General features: G+C 37.0%; 1 long non-coding RNA gene across 1 annotated transcript in view; it reads right to left on the minus strand.

Moving 5' to 3' along the window:
- LOC105465567 (uncharacterized) overlaps window positions 1-12,256 on the minus strand; it is a 102,936-nt gene that overhangs the window by 32,887 nt on the left and 57,793 nt on the right. The window lies entirely within an intron of this gene.

The raw sequence follows: 12,256 nt of genomic DNA on the forward strand, positions 1-12,256 counted from the left end.
TAGGAATTCTTGGATAAAAAGAGCGCTTTAAGAAATGTTTTAAGGTACATACTGATCTGAGAAAACACACAGGTATAAAGGTAGAAGTGGCATAGGAAAGTAGCATTTACAGAATGTTGCCTTAACACACCTGAAATCTGCTTCAGTTTGCCACGTTACTATTATAATTACTGTCCTTGTAGTCACTTTGAGATTAATCATGTCAGGCCTTCTGCTATTATATTATCTATGGCAGAAGAGTGAAAAATATATTGAAAAGGAAGTAGGCCATATTATTTTTAGTTTTCTATTGCTGCATAACAAATTAACACCAATTTAGTGTCTCAAGACAACATGCTCTCACTATCTCACAGTATCTGTAGTTCAAAATTCCAGTCATAGTGTAGCTGCTCAGTGTTGAACATGGATACAACCAACGTCTTGGCTAAGGCTGCATTTGCATCTGGAGCTTGGGGTCATCTTTCAAGCTCATTTGAGGTGTGGGCAGAATTAAGTCTCTTTCAACTGTACAGCTGAGTTCCTCATTTTCTTGCTGGCTGTTGGCTGGGACTGCTCTCCGTTTCCAGAGGCCACCCTCTGGTTCTAGCATTGTGGCTCTGTCACAACATGGCAGCTTCTTCTTCAAAGCCAGCAATAAGACCTCCCTCCAGTCTGTTACAACAGTTTTATATAGCACAGCCTGTAGAAGGAGTCATAGCCCATCATATCCAGGGTTCCAGCCCACATTCCTGGTGAGGGAATCAGCAGCGCATGTACACCAAGTGGGGATACAAGAGCCGTCTTAGATTTTGGCTGGCCACACAGACTAGGTAAAAAGAACACTTGGATAAAAAGAAAATCTGCAAGCAGGCTTAATATCAGGTTGAAAGCATGGCTTATTGTCATCTGTGTGTCATATGAATGCATAGAAGACAAAGTTTCTGTCTTAAAGAACAAGAATTGATCTTTAGCAAAAATAAAAATAGATATAAAACAACTAAGGAAAAATAAACAAAGGCTTCAAGCAGTTTAAAGTAAAACTTAGCTGCAATCTAACACAATAGAATATTTTTCCCCCTACAATCAGGAATGACTGTTTGAACATTGTGATTTAATATTTTTGAAGCAAAATTGTGATATTTGTAATTTTAAATATACTGTATAATAATAAAATAAATAGTTGTTATAGTGTTGTAGTTACTGCTCAATAAATCTAATTTTCTTACTCTGACCTTCCTGCTTCTTTCTTTAAAGTGAAACATTAAAAGCTGCTACCCTGCTGCCTATATCACTACATAGCATTTTAAATAAAACCCTAAAGGTTAAAGGTCACTCCTGCTATTAAACCACACTGCAAAACCCTTTTCAATGACACAGTCTTATTAATAATCCAGGTATTTTTCTGGATAATTATGAATGTTTAATACTCAATTTTTTCTAACTTCCAAATATATGGAAGTATGTTCTACAGTATGATTTGTTTTAGATTTTTCTATATACTCTATTCTCTAAAACCATACTAGTGAAATATTTTTTAAAGCTTAAAGAAATTCCCTGTGTATGACACTATAGTGTTAGTATATCAAATAACTTCTGCTTTTATTGAAAAGAAAATTAAAACACAGAAATATAGAGTAATATAAAACTAAACATGTGCACAAACTTCCACAAGAAAGGATATAAAGCAAAATATAATCTGTATGTATAACATAGTGTGTGTTATATTTCTGTTTCTTTGGCCACCCCGTGACAGATGTTAACAGGGATATTGCTGTGAAATATAAAATAGTATAAAACAAAATTATTCATATTTTCAATCTATGATTAACTTACTGCATGCAGAATGCAAAAACCAAACTACGTATATTATTGAACTAAGCACAGAAAAGATTGTGACTAATCTGAGAGGTTTATAATATAGTATTAACGAGCTCTATATCAGGGACAAACTGTTCCAATGTCCAGTTGCATAGCTCCTAATAATGGCACCAGTATCAGGACCAGAAAAACTGATGGAAAGACTATTCTTTCTTTGAGCAGAGTTTTGTCTAGGATGTAGCCTTATAAAGACTTGTCTTATGAATATAGAATATAATTGGTTTTAACTGGTAAGCTGGGAATCAGATTGATGTCTTTTTTTAAAGTTAATTTTTTAAAAGCCAATTCCCATTTCCACTCAGCCTCATTCTGCATTCGTGCAAATCCAAGTGATCGGCAAGATGTCCACTGGCAGCCTAAGACTTATCCTTCTAGATAATCTATCTTAATATTAAGAAATTTTCTCTCAATAAGCAGGTATTGATAGTAGAAACATTGTCCTATCTGCCCCTTTGGATAGCATGCCTTATTTGCTATCACAAAACAGAAGCCCAACTCAAGACATCAAGAAATCTTTCCTTAACTAGAAAATCCAGAGATGAGACCATATTCAATCTTCTCTTTCATTCTACCTTGAGGATGCACCTCCACCACTCAACATGTATTGTTTTTATCACATCACAGATGACCTTCACATTGTAAACCAATCATCAGACAGTAGGATTTATATAATCTCACCTATCAGGACCAGCACCATTTGTCATGGTTGATCAGTCACTAGAGCTTGAAACACTTTCTTTGCTTGTCTTCCTGGATAACTGTGCACTAGATTGTTTTTGTTTATGTTTTTCAAAATATTCAGATTATTTAATACTTTTTAAAAAATTATCTCAATGTTACCCATGTCCTTTAGAATAAAACAATGAGCTGTCAAGACCTCCATACTGTCCTTCCATCTTTCTCATTCCCCATATTCTCTCTCCACTCATTTTGTGTCAGCCACATGGAATGTCTTACTCCACTTCAAGACATGTGTATTTGCTATTTCCTCTGCCAAGACTTCTTCCCCCAGATATCTAGATGACTTCTTTCCTCACTTCATTGAAGTCTGCTCTAATTTCTTCTTTCTAGTATTGCTTTCCTTGATTATCCTTTTAAAAAACTCTCCCCCCCTTTTCCTCACTTTGTTTATAAACACTTGGCTCAGTTTGAGTGCCTTAAGTTATGTATGTGTGCATGTTCATATGTATGTATGTATATATTCATGTCTGTGTCTGTCTCTATCTTTCCTAGAAGCAAGAAATTTTTCTGTCATGTTCACTGCCATACCTGACTCAAGAACAATGTCTAGAGTAGTAAAGAGGTTCAAGAAATATTTTTTGAATAAATGAATATTCAATCCAGGTGTTTAAATGTGTCATTAGGGCCCTGTCTTCTCTTTCACCTGTCAGCAATTCCCATTTCTGCTTGGCCTTATTCTGCATTCATGCCAATTCACACGTTCGACAAGATGTCCACCAGCCACCCCAGAGTCACGTCCTTGTAGATAATTTATCTTAATACAAAGATATTTTATTTCAGTAAGTAGGCATTGATAGTAGAAACATTGTTCTACCAGTCCTTTTGGATTACACCTCTTCTGGACTAAATTTCTTCTCCAGGGAAGTACGATACTCTGTAACTGATTCAACCTGGATCATAAGACTCTTTGGGAATAACACAGTTAGAGCACTAATACCTATGATCCTGCTAGGACCCCAAGTGTAGGGTAATGATAGTGTCTTCAAAGAAGAGTGCTGATGGAACAATTAATACACAGAAAATAATTTGGCATTATATCTGGACATCAATATTTAATCTAAAGTAGTTTTCTTACCATCTTCAAGCTTTTCTGCTTAAACTGAAGCTGGATGTCAGATGTCATACAATTCAAAATTCTCTGCTAATATGCTAAGATATTCTTTGTTAAAAAAATGTGTAATTTCAGACTTTCAACCAAAAAAAAATTTTTAAGAAAACGAAGAAGGTCATTGTGTGATGGTAAAGAGTTCAATTTAACAAGAAGATCTAACTATCATAAATATATATACACCCAACACAAAAACACCAGATGCAAAAAGAAAATTCTTAGTGACCTCCAAGGAAACTTAGACTCCCATACAAAAAGAGTGAAAGACTTCAACACCCCTCTGGCAGTATTAGACAGATCATCCAGGCAAAATATTACAAAGATATTCAGAACTTGAACTCAGCCCAGGACCAAATGGGCCTGAGAGACATCTATAGAATTCTCCATCCAAAATTAACAGAATATACATTCTTCTAATTGCCATATGGCATATACTCTAAAATTGACCACACAATTGAACATAAAACCATCCTCAGCAAATGGAAAAGAACTGAAATCATACCAAACACTCTCTCAGACTATATAGTACAATAAAACTAGAAATAAAGACTAAGAAAGTGGCCCCAAACCATACAATTACATGGAAATTAAATAAACTGCTCCTGAATGGCTTTTGGGTTAAGTAATGAAATTAAAGCAGAAATCAGGAAACTTTGAAACTAATGAGAATCAAGATACAACATATCAGAATATCTGGGACACTGCTAAGGCAGAGTTAAGAGAGAAATTTATAGCACTAAATGCCCACATCAAAAATTTGAATGATCTCAATGTAACAACCTAACCTTACAACTAAAAGTAGAGAACCAAGAGCAAACCAACCCCAAAGCTAGAAGACAAGAAATAACCAAAATCAGAGCTGAACTAAATAAGATTGAGACACAAAAAAAGAAACATTCAAAAGATCAACAAATCTAAGAGTTGTTTTTTGGAAACAATTAATAAATCAGATTAATAAGGAATAAAAGAGAGAGAATCCAAATAAATACAATTAGAAACAACAAAGGGATGTTGCCACTGACCTCACAGAAATACAAATAACCATAAACAACTATTATGAACACTTCTATGTACAAAAACTGGAAAATCTAGTAAGAAATGGACAAATACCTGGACACACACACCCTCCCAAAACTGAACTAGGAAGAAATTGAATCCCTGAAAAGATCAATAACAAGCTCCAAAATTGAATCAGTAATAAATAGCCTACCAACCAAAAAATCTGAGGATCATGATCACACAGGTTCATAGTTGATTTATATCCGAGCTGGTACCATTCCTACTGAAACTAATAAAAAAAAATTAAGAAGGAGGGACTCCTCCCTAACTCATTCTATGAGTCCAGCATCATCCTGATACCAAAACCTGGCACAACAACAAAAAAAAAAAAAGAAAAAGAAAAAGAAAACAAAATTTCATGCCAATATTCTTGAAGAACATTGATGCAAAATCCTCAACAAAATACTGGCAAACCAAATCCAGCATAAATCAAAAAGCATACTGATCACAATCAAGTAAGCTTTATCCCTGGGATATAAGGTTGATTCAATATATGCAAATCAATAATTGTGATTCATCACATAAATAGAACTAAAGAGAAATCCATGATATTATCTCAATAGATGCAGCAAAGGCTTCTGATAAAATTCAACACCTCTTCTGTTAAAAACTCTTAATATGCCACTGCACTCCAACCTGGGCAACAGAGCAAGACTCCACCTCAGAAAAAAAAATTCTCAATAAATCGGGTATTGAAGAAACATACCTCAAAATAGTAAGACTCATCTGAGACAAACCTACAGCCAACAGAACACTAAATAGACAAAAGCTGGAAGCATTCCCTTAAGAAAAAATAATAATAACAGCACAAGACAAGGATGCCCTCTGTCACTACTCCTTTTCAATATAGTATTATAAGTCCTGACTGAGCAATCAGGCAAGAGAAAGAAATAAAGGGCATCCAAATAGGAAGAGAGGAAGTAAAACTATCCCTGTTTGCAGATGACAGAATTCCATATCGAGAAAACCTCGTAGTCTCAGTTCAAAAGAGCCATAACCTGATAAACAACTTCAGCAACTTCAGGATACAAAAATCAGTTTACAAAAATCACTAACATTCTTATATACCACTAACAGTAAAGCCAAGAGCCAAATCAGGAATGCAATCCCATTCACAACTGCCACAAAAAGAATAAAATACCTAGGAATACAGCTAACCAGGGAGATGAAAGAGCTCTGCAACAAGAACTACAAAACACTGCTCAAAGAAATCAGACAAGATACAAACAAACAGAAAAGCATTCCACACTGATGTATAGGAACAATCAGTATTGTTAAAATGACCATGCTGTCCAAAGCAATTTACAGATTTAGTGCTATTCCTGTCAAACTACTTCATGGAACTAGAAAAAACTATTTTAAAATCCATATGGAACAAAAAAAGAGCCCAAATAGCCATGGCAATCCTAAGCAAAAACAACAAAACTGGAGGCATCTCACTACCTGACTTCAAACTATATTACAGGGCTAGAGTAACCAAAATAGCATGGAATGGATACAGAAACAGACACGTAGACCAATAGAACAGAATGGAGAGCACAGAAATAAGGCTGCACATGTACAATCATCTGATCTTTGACAAACCTGACAAAAGCAAAGGGAAAAAGACTTCCTATTCAATAAATGGTACAGGTACTGGGATAATTGACTAGCCATATGCAGAAGATTGAAACTAGACCCCTTCCTTACATCATATTCAAAAATCAACTCAGGATGGATTAAAAGTGGGCAAAGGACATGAAAAGACACTTCTCAAAAGAAGACATTCATGTGACCAACAAACATATGGAAAAAAGCTCAACATCACTGATCATTAGAGAAATCGAAATCAAAACCACAATGGAATACCATCTCACACTAGTCAGAATGGTAATTATTAAAAAGTCAAGAAACAACAGATGCTGGTGAGGCTGTGGAGAAATAGGAATGCTTTTACACTGTTGGAGGGGATGTAAATTAGTTCAACCATTGTGGAAGAGAGGCTAGAGATTCCTCAAATACCTACAGGCAGAAATACCATTTGACCCAGCAATCCCATCACTGGGTATATAGCCAAAGGAATATAAATCAATCCGTTATAAAGATACATGCACACATATGTTCACTGCAGCACTATTCACAATAGCAAAGGCATAAAACCAACCCAAATGCCCATCAATTATAGACTAGATAAAGAAAATGTGGTACATATACACCATAGAATACTATGCATTTATAAAAAGGAATGAGATCATGTCCTTTGCAGGGAGGTGGATGAAGCTGGAAGCCATTATCCTTAGCAAACTAACACAGAAACAGAAAGCCAAACACTGCATGTTCTTGCTTATAAGTGGGAGCTAGGCAATGCAAACATGTGAACACAAGAAGGGAAACAAGACATACTGGGGCCTATTGGGGGAACAGGGAGAGGAAGAGCATCAGGAAAAATAGCTTATGCACTCTAGGCTTAATCCCGAGGTGATGGGTTGATAGATGCAGCAAACCACCATGGCCCACTTTTACCTATGTAACAAACCTGCACATCCTACACAGGTATTCTGGAACTTAAAATAGAATAAATTAAAATAAAAACTTAAAAGTAAAACCCAAAACTATAAAATCCATGGAAGAATGGCAATACCATTCTGGACATAGGAACAGGCAAAGATTTCATGACAAAGACACCCAAACCAATTGCAACAAAAGCAAAATTTGACAAATGGGACCTAATTACATGAAAGAGCCTCTGCACAGCAAAAGAAACTATCAGCCAAATAAATGGACAACCTACAGATGGAAGAAAATTTTCGCAAACTATGCATCTCACAAAGATTCAATATTCAGCATCTAAGAAACTTAAACAAATTTATAAGAAAAGGAACAAATATCCCCATTAAAAATGTGGTAAAAGACATGATCAGACCCTTTTCAAAAGAAGACATACATGTTTTCAACAGGTACATGAAAAAAATCTCAACATCACTGACCACTGGAGAAATGCAAATCAAATCCACAATGAGACACTATCACACACCAGTTAGAATGGGTATTATTAAAAAGTCAAAAAATAACAGATGCTGGTGAGGTTGCAGAAAAAAAGGGAATGCTTAGACACTGTTGGTGGGAGTGTAAATTAGTTCAACCATTGCAGAAAGCAGTGTTATGATTCCTCAAAGAAATTAAAATGGAACTACCATTCAACCTAGCAATTCCATTACTGGGCACATACCCAGAGGAATGTAAATCATTCTGTCATAAAGATACATGCATGCATACATTCATTGCAGCACTATTCACAATAGCAAAGTCATGGAATTAACCTAGGTGGATTAGAAAAAAAAAAATGTGGTACATATGGACCATGAAAAACTATGCAGATATAAAAAAGAATAAAATCATGTTCTTTGCAGAAACATGAATGGAGCTGGAAGCCATTATCCTTAGCAAACTAATGTGAGGAACAGAAAACCAAATACTGTATCTTTTCACTTATAAGTGGGAGTTACATGATGAGAACACATGGACACAAAAAAGGAAACAACAGGCATTGGGGCCTATTAGAGGGTGGAGGGTGGGAAGAGGACAAGGATCAGGAAAAATAACTATTGAATACTAGGCTTAACACTCGGGTTCTGAAATAATCTGCACAGCAAACCCCCATGACATGAGTTTACCTATATAACAAACCTGGAAGTGTAACCCTGAACTTAAAAGTTTAAAAAAAGCAAACATGTGGTATTCCATAAGAGTAAGAAACCCATAATTAAATATTTTCTGTTCCCTGAAAAATAAAAATATCATGCTATTTCAGATAATTCATTTCTCATATAGCTCATGATATTTCTGCCCTTTAGGGCAAGTCTGAGAACAGTATCAATCTTTAAGTAAACACAAAACGTTTGAAATTTTATTATTTTTCTAATTGTTACTTATTTATTCATCCAGAATTTTATGTAAGTTAGAAGGGTATTAAGAATGCAGAAAGGTTTTCCCAAGATGGCCGAATAGGAACAACTCTGGTCTGCAACTCTCAGCATGATCAACACAGAAGAAGGGTGATTTCTGCATTTCCAACTGAGGTACCTGGTTCATCTCATTGAGACTGGTGGGACAGTGGGTGCAGCCCACGGAGGGTGAGCCAAAGCAGGGTGGGGTGCTGCCTCAGTCTGGAAGTGCAAGGGGTCAGGGGATTTCCCTTTCTTAGCCAAGGGAAGCTGTGACAGACTGTACCTGGAAAAATGGGACACTCCTACTCAAATACTGTGCTTTTCCAATGGTCTTACCAAACAGCACACCAGAAGATTACATCCCGCACCTGGCTTGGTGGGTCCCACACCCATGGAGCCTTGCTCACTGCTAGCGCACCAGTGTCCAATCAACCTGTGAGGCAGCAGCCCAGCAGTGGGAGGGATGTCTGCCATTGCTGAGGCTTGAGTGGGTAAGCAAAGTGGCCTGAAAGCTCAAACTGGGTGGAGTCCACCACAGTACAGCCAGTGTCTATAAACTCCACCTCTGGGAGCAAGGCATAGCTGAACAAAAGGCAGCAGAAACTTCTGCAGACTTAAACATCCATGTCTGACAGCTCTGAAGAGAGCAGTGGTTCTCCCAGTACAGTGTTTGAGCTCTGAGAACAGACAGACTTCCTCCTCAAGGGGGTCCCTGACTCTCATGTAGCTTAACTGGGAGACATCTCCCAGTAAGGGCTGACTGACACCTCGTACAGGCAGGTGCCCTTCTGGGACAAAGTTTCCAGAGGAAGGATCAGGCAGCAATATTTGCTGTTCTGCAATATTTGCTGTTCCGCAATATTTGCTGTTCCGCAGCCTCTGCTGGTCATACCCAGGCAATCAGGGTCTGGAGTGGACCTCCAGCAAACTCCAACAGACCTGCAGCTGAGGGACCTGACTATTAGAAGGAAAACTAACAAACAGAAAGGAATAACATTAACATCAACAAAAAGAACATCCGCACCAAAACCCCATCTGTAGGTCACCAACATCAAAGACCAAAGGTAGATAAAACCACAAAGAAGGGGAGAAATCAGAGCAGAAAAGCTGAAAATTCTGAAAACCAGAGTGCTTCTTCTCCTCCAGAGGATCACAGCTCCTCGCCAGCAAGAGAACAAATCTGGACAGAGAATGACTTTGATGAATTGACAGAAGTAGGCTTCAGAAGGTCAGTAATAACAAACTTCTCCAAGCTAAAGGAGGATGTTCGAATCCATCGCAAGGAAGCTAAAACTCTTGAAAAAAGATTAGACAAAGGGCTATCTAGAATAAACAGTGTAGAGAAAACCTTAAATGAACTGATGGAGTTGAAAACCAGGCATGAGAACTATGTGATGCATGCACAAGCTTCAGTAGCTGATTTGATTAAGTGGAAGAAAGGGTATCAGTGATTGAAGATCAAATTAACGAAATGAAGTGAGAAGACAAGTTTAGAGAGAAAAGAGTAATAGAAATGAACAAGCCTCCAAGAAATATGGGACTATGCAAAAAGGCCAAATCTATGTTTGATTGGTGTACCTGAAAGTGATAGGGAGAATGAAATGAAGTTGGAAAACACTCTTCAGGATATTATCCAGGAGAACATCCTGAACCTAGCAAGGCAAGCCAACATTCAAATTCGGGAAATACAGAGAAAACCACAAAGATACTCCTAGAGAAGAGCAACTCCAAGATACATAATTGTCAGATTTACCAAGGTTTGAATGAAGGAAAACATGTTAAGGACAGCCAGAGAGAAAGATCTGCTTACCCACAAAGGGAAACCCAGCAAACTAACAGTGCTTCTCTTGTCAGAAACTCTACAAGACAAAAGATAGTGGGGGCCAATATTCAACATTATTAAAGAAAAGAATTTTCAACCCAGAATTTCTTATCCAGCCAAACTAAGCTTCATAAGTGAAGGAGAAATAAAATCCTTTACAGACAAACAAATCCTGAGAGATTTTGTCACCACCAGACCTGCCTTACAAGAGCTCCTGAAGGAAGCACTAAACATGGAAAGGAACAACTGGTACCAGTCACTATGAAAACATGCCAAATTGTAAAGATCAATGATGCTAGGAAGAAACTGCATCAACTAATGGGCAAAATAACCAGCTAATGTCATAATGACAGGATCAAATTCACACATGACAATATTAACCTTAACTGTAAATGGGCTAAATGTCCCAATTAAAAGACACAGAGTGGCAAATTGGATAAAGAGGCAAGACCCATCAGTGTGCTGTATTCAGGAGACCCATCTCAAGTGCAGAGATACAAATAGGCACAAAATAAAGGGATGGAAGAAGATCAACCAAGCAAACGGAAAGCAAACAAAAAGTAGGGGCTGCAATACTAGTCTCTGATAAAACCGATTTTAAACCAACAAAGATCAAAAGAGACAAAGAAGGTCATTACATAATGGTAAAGGGATCAATGCAACAAGAAGAGGTAACTATTCTAAATATATATGCACCCAATACAGGAGCACCCAGATTCATAAAGCAAGTCCTTAGAGACCTACAAAGTGACTTAGACTCCCACACAATAATAATGGAAAACTTTAATACCCCACCGTCAATATTAGACAGATCAACAAGACAGAAGGTTAACAAGGATATCCAGAACTTGAAATTAGCTCTGCACCAAGCAGACTTAATAGACATCTACAGGACTCTCCATCCCAAATCAACAGAATATACATTCTTCTCAGCACCACATCACACTTATTCCAAAATTGACCACATAGTTGGAAGTAAAGCACTCCTCAGCAAATGTAAAAGAACAGAAATCACAACAAACTGTCTCTCAGATCACAGTGCAATCAAACTAGAACTCAGGACTAAGAAACTCACTCAAAACCACCCAACTACATGGAAACTGAACAACTTGCTCCTGAATGACTACTGGGTATATAACGAAATGAAGGCAGAAATAAAGATGTTCTTTGAAACTAATGAGAACAAAGACATAATATGTCAGAATCTCTGGGACACATTTAAAGCATTGTGTAGAGGGAAATTTATAGCACTAAATGCCCACAAGTGAAAGCAGGATAGATCTAAAATCGACACACTAATATCACAATTAAAAGAACTAGAGAAGCAAGAGCAAACACATTCAAAAGCTAGCAGAAGGCAAGAAATAACTAAGATCAGAGTAGAACTGAAGGAGATAGAGACACAAAAAACCCTTCAAATAATCAATGAATCCAGGAGCTGTTTTTTGATAAAATCAACAAAATTGATAGACCGCTAGCAAGACTAAAAAAGAAGAAAAGAGAGAAGAATCAAATAGATGCAATAAAAAAAAGGATAAAGGGGATATCACCACTGATCCCACAGAAATAAAAACTAAGATCAGAGAACACTATACACAACTCTACACAAATAAACCAGAAAATCTGGAAGAAATGGATACATTCCTGGACACATATACCCTCCAAAGACTAAACAAAGAAGAAGTGGAATCTCTGAACAGACCAATAACAGGCTCTGAAATTGACGCAATAATTAATAGCCTG

Source organism: Macaca nemestrina, chromosome 5 (genome assembly GCF_043159975.1).
Source record: "Macaca nemestrina isolate mMacNem1 chromosome 5, mMacNem.hap1, whole genome shotgun sequence".
Lineage (NCBI taxonomy): Eukaryota > Metazoa > Chordata > Mammalia > Primates > Cercopithecidae > Macaca > Macaca nemestrina.